The sequence below is a fragment of the Otolemur garnettii genome, unplaced genomic scaffold (assembly GCF_000181295.1).
Source record: "Otolemur garnettii isolate 467f Iridium unplaced genomic scaffold, OtoGar3 scaffold00092, whole genome shotgun sequence".
In the NCBI taxonomy this organism is placed as follows: domain Eukaryota; kingdom Metazoa; phylum Chordata; class Mammalia; order Primates; family Galagidae; genus Otolemur; species Otolemur garnettii.
This window is the reverse complement of record NW_003852487.1, coordinates 2,230,480-2,254,610: the sequence shown is the minus strand read 5'-3', so window position 1 is coordinate 2,254,610 and position 24,131 is coordinate 2,230,480. Positions and strand designations below refer to the sequence as shown.

Below are 24,131 nucleotides of genomic sequence, written 5' to 3'. Positions count from 1 at the left end.
GCATGGATGTGGCAAAAAGGGAACACTTCTACACTGCTGGTGGGAATGTAAACTAATACGTTCCTTTTGGAAAGATGTTTGGAGAACACTTAGGGATCGAAAAATAGACCTGCCATTTGATCCTATAATTCCTCTACTAGGTATATATCCAGAAGATCAAAAATCATATCATAACAAAGATATTTATACCAGAATGTTTATTGCAGTCCAATTCATAATTGCTAAGTCATGGAAGAAGCCCAAATGCCCATCAACCCATGAATGGATTAATAAATTGTGGTATATGTACACCATGGAATATTATGCAGCCTTAAAGAAAGATGGAGACTTTACCTTGTACATGTTTACATGGATGGAGCTGGAATATATTCTTAGCAAAGTATCTCAAGAATGGAAGAAAAAGTATCCAATGTACTAAGCCCTACTATGAAAGCAATTTATCGCTTTCTTATGAAAGCTATAACCCAATTATAGCCTAAGAAGAAGGGGAAAGGGGAGAGGGAGGGGAGGAGAGGGGGGAGGATTGGTGGAGGGAGGGTAAGTGGTGAGACCACACCTACGGTGCATCTTACAAGGATACATGTGAAATTTACTAGGTGTAGAATGTAAATGTTTTAACACAATAACTAAGAAAATGCTGCAAAGGCTATGTTAACCAGTTTGATGAAAATATTTCAAATTGTATATAAAACCAGCACATTGTACACCATGATTGCATTAATGTACACAGCTATGATTTAATTTTTTAAAAAAAGAATCTTATTTTTAAGACATAGATACGATGAAGTCACTACTGCTATAAGTAATCTTCGGTTGCTCCCCACTGCCAGAAGATGAAAGTGCTAGGTTCAAACCTCTTATCAAGATACTCATAGTTTCCCATAGTCTTGTTCTATGTGATTTCTTCACTTATAGCTTTTTAATGGCTGCACATTATTTCATGTTCTAAAGCTTTAGGCTCATTGAATGCCTAGTGCCTTTGACTTCTTAGTGCCTAGCACAGAAATGTCCATTGCACATTTTACTTTGTGGTTGTTGAGGCTATTGTTTACTGAGCATTACTCTGTGGCAGGCATTTTACACTTACTTTTTTCTAACTCCTCATAACAACCTCAATTGAAGCAGTTAATTTCGTGCTCGCTTTGGCAGCACATGTACTAAAATTGGAATGATACAGAGATTAGTATGGCCCCGGTACAAGGGTGACACACAAATTCATAAAGCAGTCTATACTTTTAAGTGAAAAAAAACAAACAGCCGTTAACTTCATTTTTTTAGATGAGGAAACTTAGTCTCAGAGAGATTAAATGCCTGGCCTAACTTTATTATTATTTAACATCCTTCCCATTATCAATTTTTGAATACCTGCTGTGTTAGGCATGTTCTAGGTGCTGAAGGGAAGGCCTCCACTCAGGAAGTGCACAGGCTGGCAGGGGAGACAGGCCCCTCTGGCCCCAGAGACCACATGGCGACATTCCCCACTTCACGTGAGGCCAATATGGTTGGTGCTTCCTACAGAGAATGTGCCTAGCATGTGGCTTCTTCAAACTTATGAAGGAACAGGTGACTCCCCAGGGAGTTCTCACAGATGAGGTGGTGGGGCCACTTCTCTCCTGAGGAATGGGCCTAAGCCTTGAGGCTTAGCACCTGCCCTGTCCTGACCCCCTGGCATTCAGGAAAAGAGAGAGGATGGTGATATTCCTTAAACTCCTGTTATGTCCCACTTCCTCTCCCAGTTGCCCCTGGTGCCTGTTGGGGGAGTCAGGTATGCCTGAGCCTGAGGCTGCTCCAGCAGAGTTGGAGAGCACAACACACACAGTGGCCTTCTGTACTGATTTGTGACCATCTACAAGGACTGGTTTTGAGGAAGACCTGTGAATAAATTGGCAATTTCTTGGAGCTGGCTGCTTTGTGAACAACATATGTAAACTATTTATATATATGAATAACATGTAAACTCTGTTGCATGTAGGGACAGAATTTTTTGAGTATAGTAACTCAGGAGCTGGCAGCTTAGGTCCCGTGATCAGAACTGGCCTGTGACACACATTCTTCACGTTTCGTGGAAAATGCAATGCAGGCCACTCTGATGATTGTCCTCTTTGTGTTATGTGTTGTACATGATGATTACCATGCTTCTGGTGTGTGTGTGTGACTTGCTAACAACCCTCAGGGGTGTTCTATCCAGCCTACCCAATCTAGCACCTCAGGCCCTGGGCCCCTGGCTATGGTGCTAATTCTCCCTCTTGCCCTCTCAGTGGTGCTGCTAGCATTTTTGAGTGCCTCTGTTTTCTCTCCTAAGAGCTACCTGTTATCATATCTTTCAACAAATAGGATACCTGTTGCTTAATTATTTGGTTAACTCTAGCCCATTTTATTTACCCATTACTCCACAATGTCAGCCTGCCTTAGTCATATAATTTTATTGAAGCCTTTCCTGTCTCTTTTTTTCCCCAAAGTTCATAATAAATAGCAAAAGTAATAACAAATGCTAACATCTATGAAGTACTGTCTGGAGATAGGGCACAGAAGTATGGATTTTGCTGTTGTTCTGTTCTGAATTCTTCCATTTATCCCCAAGCTGAGTTCTGAGATTGGATTGTCCCAGAGACATCCTGTCAGACAACGATTTCAGTGATCCTAGGACAAGAGTGGCATGTGACACCAAGAAGGGAAAGCAGACAATCAGTGGTTATCAGACATGGTAGTACTGAGGGAAACCAGAGCTTGATCCCTCTAAGGAACTAGTTATCTCACCTCAGGGATGAAGGGAGAGAGCTGGGGTGTTATGCATTAACTCCCAGCATTTGTTTTGAGGGCTTCACATAGGGGACACTAATTCTCCAAAACACCTGGCTACTGTGGATGAAGGTGAGCAGGCTCCAGCCACCAGAGAAAGCTATTAGGCAAAGAGGTACAGAAGTTGGCCAGCATGCTCTGTGCTGGTAAGGCCAGAGAGGATACCAGCATCAACGTATCTGCTACATTAGGCAATCATAGCATTTTTATTTTACAGGTAATGGAATTGAGTCTTAGAAGGCTAAGTAACTTGCTTCAGTTTACACTCATAAGTCATTCGTGTTTTTCCTCTCTGTGAAAATTTCCTGACATCACAAATATTTAACTTGCAGTGCAGTCCACCAGTTGCTTAATGAGTTTGGTATCTGCCTATATCTGGGTTGGTGTCTTTTCCACCTGATCCCGCCTCAAAAGTTGGTTTTTGAAGTGCCAGACCTACTGTGTCCACGAGTATGCTTCAATCTACTCTGAAGAAATACTAGTGAGGCTAGGTAAATATTTTTGCTAGAATGATATATTTTTAATTCAAATTTTAAGTACTTGATAGGCTAGGTTATGTGCTATTCTAAACAGTTCCATAATCTTAGTGGTTTAACACAATATGAGTTTATTTTGCACTTACGCAGAGTCCACTGTAGATCCCTGTGGTGATTTAGGGATTTAGGCTGCTTTGATCTTTTGGCTTCCCTGCCTCAAGCTCATTGGTATCTACAGCAAGTCACAAATAACCAGAGACTCCTGCTTTTCACTAATTCACTCCAGAAATCATAATGCCCTTCCTATTTCTATTTCATTAGCTGAAACATGGCCCCAACTAATTATAAGGACACTAAGAAATATAGTCTTCTGTGTACCCAGAAAGGGCAGACAGAACCATTGAGTACCCATGAACACCAGAAGTATCTTCCCCAGTAGAGAAGTAATAATAATTGAGCAATCATGATCAAGGCTTGCCTAGGGCATTTCCTGGGGATTTTTGAAAGGCTGGAAGAATTTTGCCTTGGGCTGTAAATGTCAGTTACTCATTAAATCCTCAGAAATGCCCAAAGCCAAGGTTTCTATTGCTAATAAAATACGTTTGGTTATTTAACAAACACACACAAAAAAAGCATGTTGTAATTTTCCCCTGGACCTGATGATTCTTTAAGCAGATGAACACTCTCCATTTTATAATCATATTAGCTGTAACATCTTTTTCTTTTATATCCCTCTAAGTTATGGTTGAAAATAAGTTCTATTGGCATAGAATATCATCATGGGGTAGTAGTCAACAGTTGTTCTCACAGCTGTTTTGAAACCTAAATAACTAAAAATGCATTTTAATGTTTATTTTAATAATCCTTTTCCCCCTAGCAACTAATGTAAGATTTGCTGGTCTGGGATCCTGCAAATTTTCATTTACATTTAGTGTATTATATTTCTTTCTTTTGTCTGATCATTTTAGAGAAAAAGTGACAATTAGAGTTCTTGCTGCCTTAAGATTGAAGATGCTTTCCAAATGGCACATATTTCTGTTAAATGTATTTCATCCAAAAGGAGACTGAAAAAAGCAGGAAAGCCTTAGTCTGACTCACTTGAAGGAACGGCTAAAGTCCCACTTCCTTCTTCCCTCAGTGAATAATAAGTGGCATGCCTTCTGTATGACTTGCGCGGATTCAGGAGGATGTAGGAGGAGAGTATGCCCTCACTGTTCTTCCTACATGGTCCTCACTCTGCTATTTGTTGTGAAAGCTGTGGAAATAGTTCATCACTTACCTGATGCTGTTTTCATAACATTTCTCCTTCCCACAATCTGGTCTCCAGCATCTGGGATAGAACTGGAAACAGCATCTAATGATAGCAAAACAGGACATGAACCATACCTGCCTCTGGAGGGTTAGTGCTATTATTTGCCCTGAAGTATAGAGTGGATTTATAAAGGCTTTTGAGGACCCAAAGAATAAATGTATTCAGTAAATCAATGGTGATACATTAATAGACTGCTACTGTATTCATTGTTCACAGAATGTAATTCCTTGATAATGGCATTTTGTACAGTATATCATCATAAAACAATAGCATTATCACCACAATAGAAATGATTTTGATATTTTGTACAAGAATAGGATCTTAGGATTTTAGTACAGATCTAATTTGGTGTTATAGGATTTGTGGAGAAGATTTCATTTTTATATTGTACAGAGGTACAAAAAAATTCCGGGAGAAAGAATACACATATTGTGAGAAGCTAATGCACACAATGAGTTATTGGTGCAGAATCGGAGAGGTTTTCACATCTTTTGACTAATTCTCTTCTTATTCTATGTGATATGCTATGTTCACTTTAATTTTTTATTTTACTAGAAATCTATCTATGAACACTTCTGAAAATTTCAAGAATTTTAAAAGGGAACTGTGAAATTTTAATTTTTAAAACATGGGCATCTAGAAATAGCATAATTCTGTTGCTATTCTTCTTAAATGAGATGTATTGATACTACTTGATAATATTTCAGGGATCCTGACATCACAATACATGGCCTTTGCTACCCTCTGGGACCTTGAAGTTCAGAAAACCCACTAACAGCTCTTAGCTCTCTTATGTCTGGTAAGAATTGAGATGGGAAGTATTATCTAATCAATGCCTCCCAGATCAAATTGCATAGTTAAGGTCCTTGAAAATATAACAGTATTGACTTTAAGGTAATTCCTGATACTTCTTTATACTCAGATGAGTGCCTGTGTCCTAAGGTACTCACTGGTGAAGCTGGCAGTGAGGCCTTAAAGGGAGATTATTTTCCCCATCCTGGACCTGGCTTCCAGGAGTCAGGTGTGGTGTTGGGCTCTCCCAGGACACTAAATGTAGTACCAATGACAGAAAGACTACAGAGGCGTTGAGTTCCTTTGTGGTAGCTGTGGCTGTGTTAGAAGCTGTGATGGTGGTATCCCAGGGTGGTGAGTCCTCCAGCAGAATCCTTCTAGCAAACAAGTGTGGTTGTGTCTACTGTTCTCCTGTGGGTCTGTCTTCCAAAGCTGGCCAGCCACTCTCTTATCAGTATTGTGAACTCTTGAGATCTTTCCAGGGAACTCCCCAACTCTCTTCCCCTCTTTTGCATAAGTTCATCTTAGTTGGTTTCTGTCATTTACAACAAAGGACCTGTGACTGAATCTGTGTTCAGTATTGGTTTGACAATTCTTAAATGCTCAGACCAAGACAACATGACTTTCAGTCATAGCTCAGCTCAGAGTCCTATACACAGTTCAGCTAAGCAGGGACTAGAACTCTGTCCTTCTGATTTCAAATCCAGTGTCCTTGTCACTCATGGAAGGTATAGTTAGGAGAAGAATTATTTTGTAGACTGCACTATGAGGTGGTCACTGGCTATATGTAGTTATCAAGCACTTAACCCATGGCTGGCTCATCCAAGTTGATATGTGTTGTAAGTGTGAAAACACAGTAGATTTTGGAGACTTAATGCCAACAAAAATGTGGACTATCTCATGTTTATGTTTTTATGATCACATGTTGAAATTTTAGATATGTTGGGTGAGATAAAATATATATATATATATATATATATATTTTTTTTTTTTTCAGTTTTGGCTGGGGCTAGGTTTGAACCTGCCACCTCCAGCATACAGGGCTGGTGCCTTACTCCTTTGAGCCACAGGTACCACCCGATAAAATATATTGTTAAACTAGTTTTTACCTTTTTCTTTGTGCTTTTTTCAATGTGGCTATCAGAAAAGTTAAAGTTCCATATATAACTTGCATTCTCCATTGGCCAAAGCTGCTACATACAATTCTGAGAGAGAACACTGGAGTCTGTGGGTCACACCAGGCTATGGTCGTCACATTGAATATTGTAATCATCAGGTTTTGCTGTGATAAAAAATGTGCTACAAATTTGAAGAGCTTACAGTAACTAGCACTTATTTTCCACTGAGGGTCTGCCAGTCAGCTGTGACTCTGCTGGGGTTGGCCAGGCTAGGCTAACCACAGCCAAGCTTTATCTCTCACATTTTGGGATCCAGGCTCCCATGGAGCAACCACTATCTGGAGCATGTTCTTCCGGCACCAGAGGGTGAGCAGAAACACAGTGGAGGAAGTAAGACAGGATAAAGTCAATAAAATTCCCTTCTAAAGGATGGGAAGGAAAGAGTAAAGAGGATGAGGGGAAAGTCCACAACAACCTATATCAGTCCTAATATCCTGCTGGGTAGATATTGTTAGGACCTCTGTGCTGGAATAAGGGGATATTGATTTGGCCTCTGTGGTACTCCCAGGGAGGACTCGCCAGTGTGTTGTCTGCATAGCTCTGGATCTGCCCTCTAGAAGCTACACCATCTGTTATCCTCCTTGGCTACTTCTGAGAAAGACTCTAGAATGGTGGTTCTCAACCTGTGGGTCACAACCCACAGGAACTGTATTAAAGTGCTGTGGCATTAGGAAGGTTGAGAACCACTGCTCTAGAAGGTAGAGTCTTGATGGCTGAGCAGATTTCTTAACCTGTTTTCTGCCCATAGAAAAGATCAATGCCAAGGACCATATTAGCTCTCCAGATAGCCATAGTCTATTTTAATCCAACTTAAAGTGTAGTTAGTGATTCATCCTTTTTGAAGCTGTTGTGTTTGTTTTTAATCTATCTGATTTCAGTCAGCTCCATGGGCATGCAGCACTCCCACAATTATCTTCAGTTCAGGCATTTCCCTCTCTAAACTCAATAATAAGGTACACTGAGTTCCCAAAAGGCCCAATTCTGGGTCTCCTTTCCCAGGCCATTTTGTGCAACTAACAGATTTCACTGGGGGCCATGCTAATACAACTGGAGATTTCAACAAAATGGCTAATGATTTTATCTTTGATTTGATCTCTGCTAAGAAACTGTGTCTTAGTGGCCAACTCTTAATTTGATTAAAAAAAAAAAGTTTCATTTTTAAATTCTTAAAGTCCTGGAACTTTCTCTAATGTTTCCTTTCAATCATGTTTGTAGAACAATGAATGGATTTTTGAGAGGATAGCAGGGTGCATTTCTTTCCAATAGCCCTTTATCAAAAGCATTTGATAAAAACCAATTCACACCAGCAACATTCTGTTTTTAGAACAAGTTTGGTAGGTACATTTTCTATCTTCTAAGTTATCACAGGTGACTTTTTTCTTGCCAAATGTTTCAGCACTGTATATCTTGAGTTGCCATTTGTCCAACTTCCTATAAGAGTTTTCTGGTTTCTCATCACTTAACCTAAAACCAATAACCAATATTTCAGGCTTTTTTAATGGCAACCTTTACTTCTACATACCAATTGTATATAGAGTCTGTAAAGAAAGCTCTTGCTTGTACTTACTTGCAACTTCAAAATCTTCATGGCTTCCAACAACAAACATGTATTTTTCACTTAAGAATCCTGTATGTCAGCTGCAGCTCTACTGAGCTTGGCTGTGCTCTCTGGGTCTCCTCATGCCCAGGCTGAGGCTGAATGAGCAGCTGCCATCTGGGCTGTCCTATTCTTCAAGTGGAGGGTAGGAGCACCAGAGAGTAAGTGGAAATCCACAATATCCTATAAAGCCTCTGCTGGGAACTGGCATGCCATCACCTTCTCCCACAAGTCACATGGCAAGCTCAATGTTAATGGAGTTAGGCTGTGCCCTTCACCATCTGGGAAGTCACGATAAGACCAGAGAGGAGGCAAATAATCTTGAATATATATTACAATCTCTCCAGGTACAGACTCCATAAAGACATCCAGTAGTGAATCATCATACTTCCCATCCAGAACAGCTATGTTGCATTTTTAGGGGCAGGAGCACAGCAGGATAATAAAACATGAGACTGAGGACTTCCACCTTAGGTGGACATCCAGCTGTGCACCCGGCTCAGTGTAATGGAAAGAACCTGTGGGGAGTTAAGAAACCCAAGTTCCAGCCATGGCTTAGCCACTACTTATCTGTACACCCTTAGCAGGCCAAGGTAGGGTAGGATAAGGAGAGAGTTAGTTCCTTTGTGGATTGCAAGTTCTTCAGTATTAACAAAGAGTTGGATTAAACACTGTCTTGGGTCGCTTTTGAAAATGATGCCTTGACTCTTTGCTGACTTACTTCTTGTGGCAGGGAACATGCTGCATTATTAGGAGGCTAATAGAAAGTGCATAGGTTTACGAGTCAGATTGATTTGAGTGTGAATCCCATTTTGCCACTTACCAGATGTGGGAACAAAATGAGGCATCTTAAACTCTCTGAGTCAGTTTCTTTGTCTGAAATGAACACAATAGCACCCAACTGATGGGGACTTTGCTAGGATAATTGTTTAAACAGTGTCTTTTGTTAGCAAATTCTTTGTTGAGTTAAGATCTGAGAGGTCTTGCCAGTGACCTTTGGCCCCAGTTCTGCCTTTGTAGAGGGTAGCAAAACACAAAGGTTAGGAACATGGAGGTGGAGTAAGACTGCCTAGGTCTGAATCCTGTTCTGTCAGCTCTTGATTAGTATGGCCATGAGAAAGATACTCAGTGCACCTTAGTCTGACAATGTCTACTCCATAGCCTTAATGTAAGAATAAAGGAGTTAATGCATGCAAATACTAGTGGCTGCTTCAAATAGCAGCTTTTCAAGTACCTGAGCCTGGTTTTCATGCCTTCTGTGTCCTCCCAGATTTCTTCAGGCAAAGCAGTCTCAAATCCCTCAAGCATTCTGTTGATGTCAAGATGTCTGCATTCATCTCCTGTCTAGCTGTCCTCTTTTGAATCTGCTTCAGCAGCTATAGTTAAGAGGCAAAGGAATACTGAGTGCATTTGAGTTTATTGCAGGGGCAATTGCATCTGGATATCTCTAGACATCCCCTCAGATACCTGGGAGCTGCCCAAGGTCCTGCCATCGCTCTCCTATCCTGCTTTCTGGTTTGTACACTTGGCTTTAGGCCTTGCCTTGCCCTCTCCAGATGGTGGAGATTTCATGATGCCAGGCACCTGCCCTAACTCTCTCCTTATCCTACCCTAGCTCCTGGGTCACCCACTTGCCACTTGAAATTTTTGTGGCCAACTTTGATTTTTCTAGACTGGTACAAGATTACCTTCAAATAGAACTTACAATTCTAGCATCATAGCCACTTATTTATTATTTGCATTAGGGTACATTTCTTTTTTGCCAGCATTCTGTTTTAATGATCTGGAATAATTTGCTTAGTGGATCCCTGAAAGAGTTAAGTTACTCAAACAGGGAAAGCAAAATGAACAATGCCCTGGCCTTTTTAGGTGGAGAATAAGGAGAAAATGTGTTACATTTTGAAGCTCTATGAAATGGTGAAATAAGTGTTTCTTCACTGATATTTAAAGTAGAGATTGATTCAGCATCTGATCCTGATAAATAATGTCAAATAAGACTTTTAAAAAAATTATCATTATTTAGATATTAAGCAAACCATACTAAGCATTCTGAATGAATATTGTTAATGCCCATGGTATTTATATTTTAAAAAATCAGTTGCATTAAAGGAAGCTTACTCTACTGCAGATGTATAAGAGTGCTACAGAGTATTAAGAGCACTATGTGCATCTAGTGTCAGTACCACCTGTGGTGTGCTGCTGATGAAATGAGATCTTGAGTCACAGCCTGCATCTTCCTTTTTGAACCTCTCTTGGCATGACTGCCCTGCTAGCTTCACAATGGCCAGGTATTGCAAAGATGTTTAAGAAAGAATAAATTCAACTTGGTGCCTATGCATAGCACAGTGGTGAGGGCGCCAGCCACATACACCAAAGGTGGCGGGTTTGAACCCAGACTGGGACAGCTAAACAGCAATGGCAACTGCAACAGAAAATAGCCAGGCATTGTGGCAGATGCCTGTAGTCCCAGCTATTTGGGAGGAGAATCACTTAAGCCCAAGAGTTTGAGGTTGCTGTGAGCTGTGATGCCACAGCACTCTACCAAGAGCAACATAGTGAGACTCTGTCTCAAAAAAAAAAACAAAAAAGAAGAAAGAAAAAGAATAAATTCACCAAAAGACAGGAAATTTTGTAAGCAGTGTCTCCTGAGATTCCTCTTTCTAAATGTGGCAAGGAGTGTGTTAAGTTCTTCATGCTAGAAGCTTTTCCTGCTTTCCATCATTGCAGTTGGATCAATTCTAAAATACATATATATAGGTATATCTCATAAATAATCTTCAGAACATTTTAATATACTACCGATAAGTATTAAAATTCAAAGCTTTCACAGAATTTAATTTACTTCTCTCTGTAACTTAAATCAAGAATGGTTTTAAAATGTGCATGGCTCCTGCTAAATTTAACAGCTTGTCCTTTAGCTTTTTTGGCTTGGGGCTACAACAACATGAACCTGAAGTTTAGAGACTAATATCTGGTGAAACTGTGTGCTCCATATGTGCGCAGGAGCCTCCTATGGCCTTTGCAGAGCATCATTTCCAGCCCCTACCCAGGATGGTGGGAAGTCGGCCTTACTTCTTATAAAGTCTTTATAGTATATGCAGGTAAAAACTCCCAGGATGGACCCAGTTGCTGAAAGGAACCCTGTGCCTTAGTCTGCAGCCTGGTAATCCTGGAGGGTCTTTCTTTGTGCCTCTACCCACACACTTACAATGTCATGTCATCAAATCCATAGAAAATAAATGTGTTTCACTATCTGCGAGGTATGTATTGAAACAATAGCAGAATAATACTACCTTTATTTCTAAGCTCTCAATTTATCAACATGTCTCTCATAGGCATTTTGCTCATTCATTCCTCTAAGAATTTTGTTACTTTTACTCAGTGTGCTGAAAGTTTCTATCATAAGGTAAGAAGAATAGCACAAAATATTCCACAGGTATAAGGAAGTAATTGCAGCCAAAGAAAGACATCATAATAAATAGAAGTTCAGGGGCTTGATACCCAGGGATTCAGTTCATAATTATCACAAGAAATTATTTGCGTTTTTAATTATTGGGGCATGATATGTTTATCTCTCTCCTTTGTATGGCTATTTCTGATTTATTGGGTGCTTTTGTGCAATGCACCACAGTTTGGCTGATCCAGGGCCCATCCCCAGACTCTTTCATCTAGACATGGGCTTGCAACAAAGCTCTGGCCAATAATAATTTAGTGGAAGTCTGGCATATAGAGCTTCCAGGAATGTTTTTTGCTTAGGATAAAAAAGAGAAAAATGTGGCTAGCAAAACTTTGCCCCTCTCCCTACTTCTTCTGGAACATGGACATAAAACCAGAAATAGTCCCACCTTGTTGTTACCATGAAACGGTAATCATGATGCCAACTCAGAAGAGCTCCTGCTTGCTCTGTTTCTACTGTGCTGTCCTGCGTGTTCTTTTATTTTTAGGGTGCATAAAGTGGATACTTTCAATTTCAAATCTTTCTTCTTTTCTAATGTAAGTGCTTGATGCTATCAGTATCCCTAGAGCACTGCTTTTCATTCATCCTCAATTTTTTATGTTAGGTTTTCATTTTCACTCATGACAAAAATTTTCTAATTTCTTTTGTAATTTCTCCTTTGACTCATGAGTTATTGATAAGGATGCTGTTAAGTTTCAGCTATTTGGGGACTATCCAAATATCTTTTGGTTATTGATTTCTGATTTAATTCTGTTGTGGTCTGAGATGTATTTTGCATGATTTTAGACCTTTTAAATTTATTGAAATTTGCTTTATGGCCCAGAATATCTTGTCAAATGTTCTGTGGGCACTTAAAAAGAATTTGCATGTTACCGTTGTTGATGGAGTATCCTATAAATATCAACAAGGTCAATTAAGTTGATAGTACTCTTCAGGTCCTCTGTATGTTTAATTATCTAACTGTTAAGGAAATTTTTAAAAATGGGAAACAAAAGTCTCATATTTACTCACATATTGACCATTTCTGGTATTCTTTATTCCCTTATATACCTCCAGCTTTCTGTATGGAATCATTTTCCTTTTGCTCAAAAGCATTCTTTAAACATTTCTAGTAGCACTGGTCTGCTGGTGACACATTCTACCCAGTGCCCCATGTATGAGGATCTGGGAGCCTAAACTCTTCATGGCCTTAAGTGGGCTCTCAGGATTGCTATTTTTTTCCTGGTCTTGGTGGTTTCCTTATACATCAGGACTCAGTGAAGACTGGAGGGGGCACTTGCAGGTCTCAGAAGCTCTCTCTATGCAGCTGCCTCTCTGGTACTTTGCTACAAAGGTTTGGCCTCCTTGGAATCCCAGACTCTGAACTCTGGCCTGTCAATTCAAGAAGCCCACTAAAGTCTGAACTGGAAACTCTTTGGAGGCAGTAAGCTGAGTACCCATTTGTTTTCCTTCACTCAGGGATCACTGTCCTATACTGCCTATGGCCCAGTGTCTGAAAATCATTGTTTCATATTCTTTGCCTGGTTTTCTAGTTGTTTAAGGTGAGAGAATAAATCTGTCTTCTGTTACTTCATCATGGCTGAAAGCAAAAGTCCTCTCCACTTTAAAACAAATTGTTTTAATTGTAGCAAACTACACATAGCATAAAATTTACCACGGTAACCATTTTAAGTTTACCATTCAGTAGCGTTATGCACATTCACTTTGTTGTGCAACTATCACCACTGTCCGTTTCCTAAACTTTTCCATCTTCCCCAGATGAAACTCTGTATCATAAAACCATAATTCTCCCATTACGTAATTCTCCCAACCGTAATTTTCCCTTCCCAAGCCCCTGGAAATCACCACTGTGCTTTCTATGAGTTTGCCTCTGTGGGTTTGACTGTTCTAGAGACCTCATATAATTGGAATTATACAGTATTTGCACTTTTGTGACCGGCTTATTTACTTAGCAGAATGTCTTTAAAGTTCATCTATGTTGTAACATGTGTCAGAATTTCCTTTCTTTTTAAAATTTTGTATTTGTAATTATTATGAGTACATAATAGTTGTATATCTTTATAGGATACATCGTGTGATGTGTTAATATGGGCATGCAGTGTGAATTAATCAGGATAATTGGGGTCTTATCACCTCATGTACTTAACATTTCTTTGTGTTAGGAACATTCCAGTTCCACTATTGGTTATTTTAAAGCATACTCTAATTTATCATTGATTATAGTCATTTTGTTGTGCTATCAAATATTATTCATTCTATCTAACTACCTTACTGTATTTTTGCACCCATTAACCATCCCCACTTTACCATCCCCCTCCCTGCTGCCCTTCCCAGCCTCTATTAACTATCATTCTACTCTCTGTCTCTGTGAGATCAATCATTTTTAATATTTAGCGCCCACATATGAGTAAGAAGATGTGAGACTTTTCATTCTGTGCTTGGCTTATTTTACTTAACATAACATTCTCCAGTTCCATCCATGTTGTTTTAAATGGCAGGATTTTATTCTTTTTATGACCATACAATATTCCATTGTGTATGTGTGTACAATATTCTGTTGCGTATATGCGCCACAATTTATTTACCCACTCATCCACTGATGTACATTTAGGTCAATTCCATTTCTTGGCTATTGTGAATAGTACTACAACAAAAGTTTCCTTTCTTTTTAAGGCTAAGTAATATTCTATTATAGGTATGTACACATTGTGTTTATTGCTTCATCTGTGGATGGACACGAGTTATTTCCCCCTTTTCACTTTTGTGACTAGTTCTGCCATGCTCCGTGTATTTTTTAATGTTCCATAAGTTTCTTAAAATTCTTTAAATGCTGTTAGCCATCCCACTATATAGTTCAATTGTTTTAACAGCTGTGTGTGTGTGTATTCTAGTGGGAAGAAGAAATAAATTAGCCAACTTTCTTGCCATTTTCCTTTTCTTTCCTTTGCCATTCTTCTTTCTTGCCTTTTCTTTTTTCTCTCTTCTTTTTCTCTCTTATCTGTAACTTTTTTTCCTGTTCTTCTTAAACTATTTCTCCCCTTTCCCTTCCTTCCATGTAGGCACTTACTATAGGAAGACTATGCAGTCACTATTTTGGGTGTGCTGCCATGTTAACATGAAGAAACTCACATCTTAGCAGCAGAGGGAAAACATGGACATCAGTGACTATAACGTGACTTGAAGTGGCCTAAATACAAGAACAGAAGTACAGTGACTGTCTTTCAATTATTCAGCGAGGGAGGTTATTTTCATTGAAAAGCTGACAGTTGACCCAAACCCATACAGTAAGGTATAATTGGACTTACCAACAGAGGCAAAGATTTTCTAGGTTAAAGAAACAATGGGCAAAAGCATAGGCAAAGGAAAGACCTTCTGCCTTCTAGTATAATGTCTTGTCAATATGTGATTCAAACCTCTTTTCCCCAAAATTCTTTTTAACTACCTTTTCAAATTTCAAAATAATACACAGAACATTATAGATACAAGTGATAATTAAAAGGAAATCATCAAAATTATTTATTTTTTAATGAACTTTGCCTTTTATTATTACTTTTAGATATTATATATTACAAATATTTTCTAATTTTATCATTTGCCCTTTGTTTTTTATATCCTGTTGTCCTTAAGAAAATAATTGTTCCTGAAACAAAAGAGCAGCATCTAATGACAAGTTGTCTGAATCAATAAAAAGTTTGAGTGACTAATGTAGAATTTTACTTTTATTATGTTAAAGCCCTTTTATCACCCTTAATTGTCACACTAAGTCTTAGCAATTAGAGCTCTTTAGGAACATTTTTTAATAAATGGTGACTTGTTTCCTTTTAAAGTACAAAGAAGTTTAGTTTATTCTTGACTAAGTCAAATGCATCTCTAACATCTTATTTATGTTGTTGATTTGTTTAGAAAAATGTTTTCACTTTAAACAAATGTATATTTTTTAGCTTAACTCATAGACCTAATTAATGGTTTTCTAGTTATACACATATAGTAAGTAAACCAGTCCATATATACCTCATTTTATTATCAGCACAATTCTTTTTGCTTTCCATTGCAATCATGAGAAATTTGCTAAAATACGTATTTCCTATAATCCTACTGGCTTTACTGATGACTTTAATTGAAACACTGTGTGAGAATTGTCTTCTGAAAACAGTGATGTTCACCCTCCTTGGTCTGGTATTGAAGGACCTTCTCATTGGTTTTAATTTTTTAATATATCACTATCACCTATATAGTTTCCCTATAGAAATGCAGTGCTTTTAAACCTTCACAGGGCTTTCTCTATGACTCATCTGTTCTTGTCCCTCTGCAGATTAGAGTTCTTCATTGTCTCCCCATCACCTGTGGGTTAAAGTCTGTTTGAGAGCAGAACTCTGAAGTCAAGGAGCCCTATTTGTGTTTGTATCCAAATCCTACATCTGCCACATACCATGAGACTTAAAGAAAATTACTCATTTTTGCTCAGCATCGGTCTCTCTCTCTTTCTCTCTCTCTCTCTAGACAGAGTCTCTATTGCCCAGCTAGAGTGCCATGGCTTCAGCCTAGCTCACTGCAACCGCAAAATCCTGGGCACAAGCAATCCTCCTGCCTCAGCCTCCCCAATAGCTGGGACTACAGATGTCTACATCACACCTGGCTAATTTTTCTATTTTTAAGAGACAGGGCCTCACTGTTGTTCAGGCTGGTCTTAAACTCCTGAAGTTAAGTGATGGGCTTCCCAGAGTGCTAGGATTACAGGTGTGACCCACTGTGCCTGGTCTTCAGCATCAGTTTACTTGTCTAGGAGATGGGAGTAACAGTGGCTGCTTTCCAGATCTTCTGGGAGCTGGCTGAGAGTGCATGCAAAGCCCCCAGCTTCTTGGCTGCTGCAGAGTGGGTACTGGCATAGTCACTGCCCTGCATGTTCAGCAGCTAGGGTCTGCCTCCCTTTCAGGCCTCCTCACCACATCCCTTCAACCTGTCACTCCACCTTGCTCTGTCACCAGAGCATGTGGACACCCTGCTTCTCTCTGCCCTGAATGACCTTGACTACCTGTCAAGCATCCTCAAATATCAGTGAGGACATTTCTCTAGGAGACGTTCTCTGTCCCTGACTGTCCCGGGCAAGTTAAGGCTCCTCACCTCTATTCCCCTGGGGATGCTGTGTGTTCCACACTGCAGGAATTGCCAGAGCACAGTAGAAATCCTCCTTGGGTTTGGCTCCCTTGCTCACTCCGGCTAATCATAAAAATTTTTAATTATTTGGATTTTTTTTAAAAAATTCTAATTGTGAAGTATTTCAGACTTGCAGAAAGCTGTAATTAGGTAGCAGTGTATGACACTAACATTTAACAAATAGGAACATTTAAAGAAAAACAGTTTTATAGAAAACTCAACCCCTTCTCCCATCCTACTCTGCTCTTTGCTGAGCAAACCACTACCCTGAAGTTGATACTACTCCTTCTAAGACACATCTTTATGCTGATAGAATATCATTTGTATATTTTTAAGTTTATGTATTTCCACTTCTAAGTGATTACTCAAATGTTTAGCATGTGTAATTGACCTAACAGAGTCTAAATTTAACCAACATGTTCTAAGCATCAGCAGCCTTAAAACACTGATTCCAGTCAGCCTTTCCCATTTGTTGTATTTTTGTTGTTACTTGGTTCTACTTGGTTTTTAACCCCCAAGTTAGTTTTAATAGTAATGCAAAGTTATTTTTCACAGTTAGCACTTAACTTCACCAACGTGCTTTATTCATTCTTGCTTCTCCCTTCCTCCTTCTCCCTCTGGGTGTAATGTCCTCATAAAAGTACCCCCTTTAGAAGCCATTCCCTATTGGAAGGTTGAACGTGTATTTATTCCACCTTGTTCTTTTTTTCTCCTACTTTTATTTGGGAAATTTTCACCCTGCTGAAATGTAAGATGAATAAAATGAGTATCTTTCGCTAAGATTCACCAATTGTTAACATTTGCTCAATTTTGATTCCCCTTCCCCTGCCTTCCTCCATCTCTCTCTCTCCCTCTCTCCCTTTTGCTCTCTGTCCCTCCCTCCCTCCCTCCCTCCCTCTCTCTCTCTTTCTCTCCCCCTCCCTCCCCACCTTTCTCTCTCTCTCTTCTATGCTCTCTTTAAACTGAATCATTTGAGAATTTATTGCAAACATCCAACTCTAATACTCTAGCACAGTGGTTCTCAACCTTCCCAATGCTGTGGCCCTTTAATACAGTTCCTGTGGGTCATGACCCACAGGCTGAGAACCACTGCAAACTATGAGAATTCTCCTGTATAACCACAATAGTACCATCAGCCTTTTCAGTACTATTATCTAATATATAATTCACATGTTCCTAATTGTAGCAAAAAAGACCATTACAGTTTTCTTTTCCAAAGCAGCATCCAATTAAGGAGTATTTACTGTGTTAATTCTCATGTCCCCTTCATCTCCTTATCCTCAGTCTAATAGTTCCCTGACCTTTTTTTTTTCTTGACATTGGTATTTTTGAAAAGACCAGACCAATTGTTTTGTAGAATGTCCTTCTGTCTTGAATGTGTCTGACTGTTTCTTCTTTGTTATGGTTTAGGGGACCACCTTCTCAATGGTGGTCTAAGAGGTGAATCTAAGTGAAAGGCACATCAGAGGCACTTGATGCCAGTTTGTTCCATTAGTGATGATTTTGAGTGTGATTATTTTGCTTAATGGAGTCAAAAGATTTGTCCAAATGCAAAGGTGCGTTTTTCTTTTGTCATTTGTTAATAATTTGAGTGATAATACTTTGAGACTGCACAACCACTTTATTTCTTAACAGTCTTTGCTCATTCACTGATGACTCTTGCCTCAATCAAATATTACCATGATGGTTGTATGCTAGTGATTTTTTTAACTTTTACCATTTTGTCTATGATTATTAAATTAGGATTCATCCACAAAGAACCCCTTTTCCTTCTCCATGCTTCTATCCTTTTTTATTTTTTAGAAGGGACTCATTCTTTTTACTAGTTCAATATGTTACAATTCAATCCTTCAGTTATTCGTTGTGATACTCATTACATTTGGCTGCTGGGAATCCCTTCTAAGTGTCTCTTGAGTTATTGCAACATGTTCTCTTCTGTTTCTGAGTATTTTTCATTTCTATAACCACAAGATGCTCTAGGATCATCTGTATTTTTCCTGACCCAGTGCTGGAATCAGTCACTGTTCCAAGAAGCCCTGCTTCCTTTGAGTGGAATATAGTATTTAGAAACCAAGATCTGTAAACTATGTGCTTATTGCAACTGGGGTATTATTGTTTCCAGGCTCTTTCAGGGGACATAATTATAAATAAATCATAAGTTTAACCTGGCACCTCTAAGTCCAAATGGCTATCACAGGGTTCTTTCTTTCCTTCCCCCATTTCGTATTTGTATCTCTCTTCTCACACAATGAGAGCACTGGCTCCCAATTATATTAATTTATTTACTCAGTCCTATAATTCACACTAAATTGTTGTGGAATTGCTATACCAATACTACTGCCCATTACAAACTCACTAAGAAAAATTCAATATTTCTCTCTAGCCCTTTCTGCACCTACAGGATGTTCTATTAAGGATGATAGTCAGATATCAGGTTCTAAAGTTTCTTGCCTTAATTCTTTTTATCTTCTATGTGTGATATTTTCTCTTTGATGTACAGTTAGACTCATTTGTTTCTATGTAGGAAATTTTCCTGTCTTCATTAATTTAATAATATATTTTTGAATATGTAAAGCCATTAACATAGTTCAGAAGTCAAAATTACATGCAAAGATATGCTCAAATGATTCCCATCCCTGTCTCTACCTATATTTTGTATGTCATTCTCAACAATGTCCCATAAATAGCTATTTTCATAAGTTTCTGTATTTCTGTTTTCTTCTTTCTCCCTCTCTCTCTCTCTCCCTCTCCCTGTCTTTCTCCTTCTCTCTGGCATTTATGGTTTATTTTATCATTCTCTCTCTCTCTTTTTGCTAAAATAAGTATATAGCACAGAATGGTAGAAAACATCTGCAAATCATATATCTGGTAAAGGTCTATTTTCCATGATAAAGAAAGAATTCTTACAACCCAACAATCAAGAGACAAACTAATTTAAAAATGGGCAAAAAAGTTTAATAGTTCTCCAAAGATAAACAAATGGCCAATAAACACATGAGAAAATGTTTAAAGTAATTAATCATTAGGGAAATGCAAAGCAAAGCCACAGTGAAATACCTCTTCACACTCACTAGGCTGGCAATAATTTTTTTTAAATGGAAAATAGAAAATATTGGCAAGAAGTAAAGAAATGTGAACCCTCATATGTTACTTATAGGAATGTAAAATGGTATAGCTTTTATGGAAAGCTGTTTGGCAGTTCCTCAAAAAGTTAAATTCAGAGTTATCATACGACCCAGAAATTCTCCTAGGTACCCAAGAGAACTGTAAACATATGTTCACCTAAACATTTGTACATGAATCTTCTTAGCAGCATTGTTGATAATAGTCAAAAGGTGGAAACAACTCAAATATCCATCAACAGATAAATAAGTAAACAAAGTGTGTTATATCCATTCATGAAATGGAATATTAGTCATAGTTGGTAGGCTATGATTTGGATGTTGTCCCCCTCCAAACCTAATGTTGAAATGTGATCCCAGTGTTGGATATGGGGCCTGATGGAGGCATTTGGGTCCTAGAGGGACTCTCTCCTGAACAGATTAATGCCCTCACTTGGAGGTGAGTGGGTTATTGTTGATTGTTTGAAAGAGCCTGGCACCTTCTGCTCTCTCAGGCTTTCTCTCTTGCCATACAATCTCTGCACAGGCTGTCTCCTCTTCTGTCTTCTACCATGAGTGGAAGTAGCTTGAGACTAGCACCAGGTGCAGATGCCCAGGCTTGAGTTTCCCATCCATAAGAATCATGAGCCAAATAAACTCTTTTTTCTTTATGAATTACCACGTCTCAGGTCTTCTCTTATAGAAACACAAAACAGACAAAGACATGGTATAGTGTGGATGAACGTTGAACACACACTAAATGAAAAAATGTAGACAGGAAGCCCACACGTTTTATGATTCCATATATTGATATAGGAAATGTTCAGAATAGGCAAATCAATAGAAATAGAAAGTAGATTAATAGTTGCCAGGGACTATGGAGAGATGGGAGAGAGAAAGTGACTGCTAAAGAATGCAAGATTTGTTTTGAGGGTGGTAAGTATGTTCAGGAATTATATAGTGGTACAGAGCCTTGTGAATTTAATATCATGCAGTATAAATATTATATAGTGAAACCTACTCAAGCTACAATGGTAGCTTTTATGGTATATGACTTATATCCCAATAAAATATAAGCACACTTTCCTCTTGAATACACATCAGTACCTTATTTTTTTTTTTAGCCAATTAATGTCCTGGAAATCAGTCCCTATCAGTTCATAGAAAACTTCACCATTCTCTTTTTACATCTGTTACATAGTCTTTGTACTATATATAATTTATTATAGCAGTCCAATGTAGCCTTCTTTTTTTTTTTTTTTTTTGAGACAGAGTATTCTCTGTTGCTCCAACTAGAGTACAATGGCATCATCATAGCTTACTGCAACTTTCATCTCCTGAGCTTAAGTGATCCTCCTGCCTCAGCCTCTGGAGTAACTAGGACTACAGGTGTTCACCACACCCAGATAGTTTTTTCTATTTTTAGTAGAAATGGGGTTTCACTCTTGCTCAGGCTGGTCTCAAATTCCTAGACTCTAGTGATCCTCCCATCTCAGCCTCCCCAAGTGCTAGGATTACATGTGTGAACCACCACACCCAGCCCTACATGGACATTTAAACTGTTTTCAATATTTTTTGATTGAAGTAACAACACAATTAACATTTGTAACTTTTTTGTATCATTGAAGATAATTCTGCCATCTTTCTTGAATGATAGTCTGCATATGTATAAAATTCTAGATTATCTAGGTTTGCTTTCTTTTAACTCTTTGACACTGTTATTATATTTTCTGCTAGCACTTTCTGATAAAAAAAATCTGCTGCCAGTATAGTTATGCTTTGTATATAATCTTTCTTTATAGCTGTTTTTAAAACTTTTCTCCCTTTGCAGTCTGCAATTTCACTAAGTAATTTTTCATGTGCTTAAAAATTATCATGTTTCTTATATCTGAAGAATCATGTCTTCTTGTTGATTGTTTAAAAGAGCCTGGCACCTCCTGCTCTCTCTGGCTTTATTATTAGATACTAAGACTCTCTTAGGGCTCGGCGCCTGTGGCTCAAGCGGCTAAGGCGCCAGCCACGTACACCTAAGGTGGCGGGTTCAAATCCCCAGCCCGGGCCCGCCAAGCAACAATGATGGCTGCAACCAAAAAAAAAAAAAAGCCGGGCGTTGTGGCTGGCGCCTGTAGTCCCAGCTACTTGGGAGGCAGAGGCAGGAGACTCGCTTGAGCCCAGGAGTTGGAGGTTGCTGTGAGCGTGATGCCATGGCACTCTACCCAGGGGGATAGCTTGAGGCTCCGTCTCAAAAAAAAAAAAAAAAAAAAAAGACTCTCTTAGTCTTATTTTATTTTTAAAATTGCTTTTCTTTCACTTGGTTTAGTTTCTTTCTAGAACTAGTTAAACATACTTTAGATCCTTTTTTTTTTCTTTGCAGTTTTTGGCAGGGGCCGGGTTTGAACCTGCCACCTCTGGTACATGGGGCTGGTGCCCTACTTCTTGAGGACTTTCTTATTTTGCCTTATTTTATCTTAGTTTCCCATTTACGGTTTATATCTCTTTGTTTCTCTTTGCTGCATTCTGGAACATTTCCTTGATCTGTCTTCCATTCAATTATATCTTTTGCTTTGTCTTACCTGATGTTTATCCTCACCTTTGAGTTTTGAATTCCAGTGACTACATTTTTCATGTATAGTTCCATTTGCTGCTTTTTAAACCTACCTTTTTATAGCATTCTATTATTTAGCTAGAATTTTAATTCCTTCTTTTATGTTTAATCATTTCAGACTTGTTTATTTTATAATCTCTCCCCAGTTGTCTCAAGTTCAAGGGTTGATGTCTTGTTTTTGGAATGTATTGACTCTTCCTAATGGTGGCTATTTGTGTGTGTGAGAAAGAGAGAGAAAACTCATTTTCATGAATTAATTATTAAATTCATGGGACTCCCATGCTGCCTTAATTGTGTAATTGTTAACATGAGATGGTTTTGCATATTTTTATGCCATTGTCCTACTGGCTTCACTGGTCTGGATCTGGTTTAAATTAATTTTTCAGATTACATGTAATCTTATCTTACAAGATATGTTGGTTTTTTTTTTTTTTGCAGTTTTTGGCCAGGGCTGGGTTTGAACCCACCACCTCTGGTATATGGGGCCGGCGCTCTACTCCTCTGAGCCACATGCACTGCCCTATTTTAGTGTCTTTTTAATCTTATTTTATGACACATGCTATTTTCCTTGTTTCCTATCAAACGTAGCTCTTCATTTTAAATTTCTTACACTTTACCTAAAATTTTATGTGCTTGTAGCAGTAATAAGATATGTGATGGCACATTCTGCCATATAGCTAAAATCAGAAATCTTTAAATAGAGTCTCTCTTTTTTACATACACATATGTATCATAAAATTTGCTATTTTAACCATATGATTTAGTGGCATTAATTTCACGCACAATGTTGTATGAACATCACTAATATGTATTTACAAAATGTTTTCAGCACCCCAAACAGAAACTCTATACCCATTAAGCAATAATTCCCCTATTCCTGTCTCCCCACCAGCCGCTTCTAATCTACCTTCTGTTTCTATGAATTTGCATATGCCAATTATTTCATGTAAGTGGAATCATACATTGTTTGTCCTTTGCATCTGATTTATTTTACTTAGCATTATATTTTCAAGATTTGTCCACAGTGTAGCATGTGTCAAGACTTCATTCCTTCTTATGGATGAATAATGTTTCATTATATGATATACCACAATTTGTTTATCCACTTACCTGCTGAGCTGATACACATTTGGTTTGTTTCTACCTGTTGGCTATTGCAAATGGTGCTGCAGTGAACATTCATGTGCATATATGTTTGAGTCCCTATTTCCAGTTCTTTGGGATATATACCTAGGAGTACAATTGTTGCATCATATAGTAATTCTATGTTTTTAATAGATTCTTAGAAAAATAAAATCAATCACAAATACATAGCAAATAGCAGAAGTGGTAAGGATCTTGGTTAATATATATTCAAAATTAAGAGTAATACTTTTTAGCCCTGGCATTGCCCAGTTTTTCTTATAGGTACTTATTGCTCAGCTGTATACACTGTATCCATCTAGTATGATTTTCAGTGGAACTAAAATAATTTGAACAAGTGCTTGTGTGTCTTTTGTTTACTTTTTTAACTGTTGTTTCTAGAAAGAGGGTTTTTTATTTGTTTCAGGTTTGGAGGTGATACTGAATCAATACTGTACTCATTCCTGCTTCAATACATCATTCCCTGGCCTTTTTATCCTTCCTGGGATTGGTGCTTAGCTTTCTTTTATTAAAAAAA

At 38.4% G+C, this 24,131-nt stretch overlaps 1 protein-coding gene and 1 non-coding gene across 2 annotated transcripts in view; both read left to right on the top strand.

Moving 5' to 3' along the window:
• SDK1 (sidekick cell adhesion molecule 1) overlaps positions 1–24,131 on the top strand; it is a 1,049,055-nt gene that overhangs the window by 710,855 nt on the left and 314,069 nt on the right. The window lies entirely within an intron of this gene.
• LOC111727072 lies at positions 1,134–1,237 on the top strand. Its single transcript, XR_002774704.1, has one exon. It is a non-coding gene; the product is annotated as a U6 spliceosomal RNA (small nuclear RNA).